General features: G+C 36.8%; 1 pseudogene; it reads right to left on the reverse strand.

Annotated features, from left to right (window-relative positions):
• Window positions 1–2,634: 2,634 nt before the first annotated feature.
• LOC112483397 lies at window positions 2,635–2,753 on the reverse strand (annotated as a pseudogene).
• Between the last annotated feature and the right edge of the window lie 2,480 nt (window positions 2,754–5,233).

Genomic DNA, 5,233 nt, shown 5'->3' on the forward strand with positions numbered 1-5,233 from the left:
TACTATTAGAAAAACACAGCGTTTGCCAATGTAACTGGTTGAGTCTTATCTTATAGTCACTATGAATATTTCATCAGATTGTGTTTCTCTCTTTTCTCTGCCTGCTATAAAGCTCATTGCCAAATATTTGACCTACCTCGGGCAGCGATGAAATAAAATTTGTATTATTGGCCAGGCTTTTCCTCAGCTTTGTGTTGTTTCACTACTATTTTCTCTCTGTTCCCTGGCCCTCCTTGTCCCACTCTTAAACTGGTGCTATATATCACTTTAAATTTTTACTGTGCCTTTTTTTATCACTGTTTATTTGTAAAGATTAATTATGTCACCACAATGAAAAAGGTGACTATGCCAAAGAAAATATTCTATGAAATAATTATTTTTAGAAACCATGTTTGCTTTTAATATGGAAATGGACATATACAGAAAAAACAAGTTTGTGTGATTAAAAAGGGGGTACTGTTCTTCTTTGTGAATATGGGCCATGACTAATAATTGTGAGAGTCATTTTAAAAGACTGGCTATATTGGAGGTTGCAGCTTAAAATCAGCTGACGTCCCAAATCAGACACATGAATTCTATTATATATTAAGTTTAATTGGGAGTTGTATATGTAGTAATATATATTATTTATGAATTTATTTTTTATTTAGAATTTTAAATTAATATGTAAAATTATCTGTAACAGAAGGTACGAACCCAGCTTAACATCCTCTTCTTAGGTACGAAAGGATCTAAGTATAAATTTATTTGAGAACGAAGAAGCGGGAGTGCAGGTCAATAGAATAGTGTTAATTGTGGTTTCAATATTAGATTTTATAATCCCACACCAATTCAAACCCGGGATCAGAGAAGGAATGGGCTTGCAGCTTATCCACAATATTTGGTCCTAGCCAGCACTCATCTACTTTTCGTAACTTCATGTTTTCGTTATGTCATAAGGCTCTATATCAAAACCATAGGGGAAAACAAAACTAGCTCTGGCTTTTTATATATCAGCATTCAGTAAAAAGAAAGGATAGAAAATTATCTGAAATCATTTAAGCTTCTAGATTAGCCTTGTTCATGGAAATATAATGTAAGCCACCTATGTGAGCCACAAAGGTAATTTTAGATTTTCTTGTACCCATCTTATAAAAAGTAAAAGATATTTTATTTTACCCAAAATATACAAAACATCTTTATTTCAACATGAATTAATATAAAATTATTAAATTGGATACTTATTTCACAGCCTTTTTATTGTACTAAGTCTTCAACACCTGGTGTATCACAGATATTGATAGTCATAGCACATCTCAGTTTGAACTAACTACATTTCAAGTACTTAGTAGCCACGTGAAGCTAGTGGCTACTGTAATGGACAGAACAGTTCTAGACCATTATTCTGCTGCCCCAGTGGTAAACCCACACCATCTAGCAATATTTTTTTCCTAACTGCCATCTACTATTTCCGAAGGAGGTCCACAATGATTAAGGACTTTGTATAACAATTCACAGTTTCATCTTTCACTCTAACTCTGAATTAGATATATGATTTCAATGTTTATGTGGGTAAGCAACTCACATTCTAATGTTCAGTTCCTTGGTCTCTTCAAATCAAACTCATTTCATCTCTCTTCGGCTTCCATCATCGTCTCTTAGGACAACATCATGGAATTTGCATTCAAATGAAACCATTATACCCCTAAAGTCTTATACTTCCGATGTGCCTCTCTCAGACCCCAGCCTCCCATTCTTGCTACTTGGCCAGCCCCTCATCTCTGCTCTTTAGCTACATGGAGGGGACAGCCCTCAAACCCTCCACTTTTTCCCTTTAGCCCTTCTTTTCTGCCCAGTCACATTTATTTACTAACAATGGTACAAGTTCAAAGAGCCAAGTCTAAAGATGGTCCAAGGAACATATGTTGCAGAACTAAAAGTTGCCTCCAGAAATGTGATATTCCCTCAGAATGGGTGCTTTGCCTGTGTTTTCTTTGTTTCCTCTTTACTAAGAGACCTGCCCCTACACTATTTTACTCCAAATATGCTCAGATATATCTACATACTAGAAATAGCTCAACTTAGGTTTTATCTTCCATGTGTCTCCATACACCCTTGCTGTGTGATTTCCATCAGCTCCATCAGTTTACATAGCATGCAGCCTGCTAGCTCCAGTAACAGCATTTGCAGTCCTGTCATATCTCTTTTGTTCACATATTCCTTGTCTCTCATTTGGTTTCTCCAGATGTTGTTGCCTACTCCCAGCTCTTCTTGCATTTTCTCCCTTGCTTAATGTCTTTACTATCAAGGAGCTAGCCTTTGACAGCTTTGTTCCTTCACCCTGACCTTGTGCCTTATTACCAGTTTCAACTTCTTCTCTTTCAGGATGAGGTCCCACATGAGAAATCTCAGTTATCTTTCCTGCCTACCAATCTCTGTTGGGATTTCCTCAAAAGGAAGAGGAAATGAGATCTTGGTCCCTTCTTTCGTAGTCAGTTCCTTGTTCTTTTGCAAAGTTTCTTTACTCGTTTCCAGTAAATCTTTTTTTCTTTTTTCTCTTTCTTTTTTTTTTTTTTTTTGGCGAGACAACCCTTGGTTGACCGCACAGATTGCAAGGACCTTGTCCGGTTACAATACCTTATTTTTTATTTTTTACGCCTACAGCATCTGGTCTTCTTAGGTGGTCTCCCATCCAAGTACTAACCAGGCCTGACCCTGCTTAGCTTCCGAGATCAGACAGGATTGTGCTTGTACAGGGTGGCATGGCCGTAGACCTCTTTCCCAGTAAATCTTGAGTTGCTCTGTATTTCAAAGAGTGGGACAGTCAGCAACTTTGTCAATGCCAAAAGTTTATTTCTTTGGGCTGATCGTTTTACCTACCAGTGTTCTTTTTATATGCAGTTGATTAAAAATTTTATTCTCTTTTCTTGGAAACTATACACTGTATAGTATACACTATATTGTCCATAAGTGGACATGACTTCTGTTCAGACGGATTTGAGTATTATTTGACATTTGGTTTTTCTTATTGAATTAAAATAAATATTCTAAAATAAGATACAGGGTCTTATCTCAAAGAAAATAAGTGAATGTGATGTCCTGCCTTCTAAGTGACTATTATATTTTACTTTTCGTATTTATGTACACTGAGGAATGGATAAAGTGTCACCTGCAGTTAACCATAAGGATGCATTTTATCTAATAGCTCTAGCAGAGAATTTAGAGCATTTCCCCTGAACCATAATCAAGTGGTGTTAGTGGTGCTGGACCTACCAGTTGCATTCACATTGGGTCACTCCCCATGTGTGTAGCAAAACAATGGAACTGTAAAATGAAGAAAGAACAGAAATCTCTGTAGCATTTCCTCCTAGAGTTTATAAAGGCAAAGAAAAAGTGGAATTCTCTAAACCTGTCGCCAATGAAAAATCTGAGCTTAATTCTGTTTAGTAAAGAACAGGAGAAGAAGGCTAATCTTGTTTTCTAGACACTCAACTCTCTTTGCTAGGCTTTTTTACTTCACATTTTTGCCTGAGAGTCTCTTAAAGAGAAAATCATATTTCAAAGTGACTCTTTAGTGATACAAACACAATCCTGAATACATCAGTGTCACAGTAATTGTGTTCAAAATTAACGATAAGCTGAGCATGCACTGAATGCCTTCCTCAAAACGGCATTAATACCCATAAGGCACACAGTTTTAGTGACACATTCACTGGTATTTTATCTACAACTATGACAAGACAACCATGTTAAATAGAAATATAAAAAGATATATAAATGATAAAAAGAGGAAACATAGATTTTTCTTAAACATTTATGGGCATCAGAAATATTCCATGAAAATTTCGATTCAGCTCTCTTTTGCTTTTAGTTAAATATCAAATCAATGGGATAAGCATTTCATTACTGACTGGTGGATTTTTATATCACAAATTAGTGTTTCCTCTTCCCTGGTTGCCAGCTTCATACCACCAGACTTGTTAAAGGTCAGCCAGCCAGCCTGGAACTCATATTTCATTGAGCACATTTTCTCTTCTGAGTTGTGTATCACTCTACCCAATGTAGATAAAGAGCATTTTAATGCTATTGTAAGATAAACTCCATTGTTACCTTAAAGTTGATTGATAAGGTAGAATAAGCAATTAATTTAAGAGTGTATTAATTCCTATTTTATCAAAGATCAGATTCTTTGGATTAAACATAACTGAACTTGAATCAGAGCTCTGCCTGTCCCTTGTTCTGTGAATTTAAGGGTGTTATTTGTCCTATTTTATCAAAGATCAGATTCTTTGGATTAAACATAACTGTCCCTTGTTCTGTGAATTTAAGGGTGTTATTTGTTTCTTCTCTTTAGAAAGTGGAGGGAAAACACTAAACTTTGAGGCCAGCTGACCACTGCTGTGGACTGAATGTTTGTGCCCCGTCAAAAGTCGTATGTTGAAATCCTAACCCCCAAATGGTAATGATATTAGGAGGTGGGGCTTTTGGGAGCAAGTTAGGTCATAAAGATGAAGGCCTCATGAATGAGATTAGTGATCTTATAAAAGAGATCTCAGAGAGCTTGATCATGTTAGGACATAGCAAGTAGGAACCAGGAAGCAGTACCTCACCAGACACTGAATGCTCCTGTGCCTTGATCTTGAACTTCCCAGACTCCAGAACTGTGAGAAATAAATGTCTGTTATTTATATGCCACTTAGGTAATGGCATTTTGTTATAGCAGTCTGGAGGGGAGAGACAACTGCTTATAAAATTTTTTCACACTGTAACCAAGGTGCTTTTTAAAAATAAAAATCAAATTTTTATTGGCTTGTTTAGAATACATCAGTTAGTTTGCATCACACTTAGAAAAAATCTGACTTCTTCCCCTAAACCTCAGAGCCCTCTGATCTGACCTGGTACTTGCAAACTTCTCGTCCACCACTCTCCCTGTCAGTGACCATATCTTAGACTTCTTACCTCATTCCCACTATTTATCAATTGCAGGAGGCTCACGCCTGCTTTGGACAGCTTTTTACATAGCCTATGCATGCCTGAAGCCTTCTTGTGTTTCACTTGGCTAGTCCTCCTTTCCAGGTCACAGCTAAACTAAGCCTGGGCAGCTCCATGGTAACACTGCCTGCCACTGCCTAGTTTCAAATACATTTTCAATTAAATGATTAGCACAAAGATTATTAGCAGTCCCTCTCCACTAAAATGTAAGCTTCACGAGAGTAGATACTTTTAAAATGAATTGGCATATACCCAGTAGCTA

The sequence above is a fragment of the Pteropus alecto genome, unplaced genomic scaffold, assembly GCF_000325575.1.
Source record: "Pteropus alecto unplaced genomic scaffold, ASM32557v1 scaffold24, whole genome shotgun sequence".
NCBI lineage: Eukaryota > Metazoa > Chordata > Mammalia > Chiroptera > Pteropodidae > Pteropus > Pteropus alecto.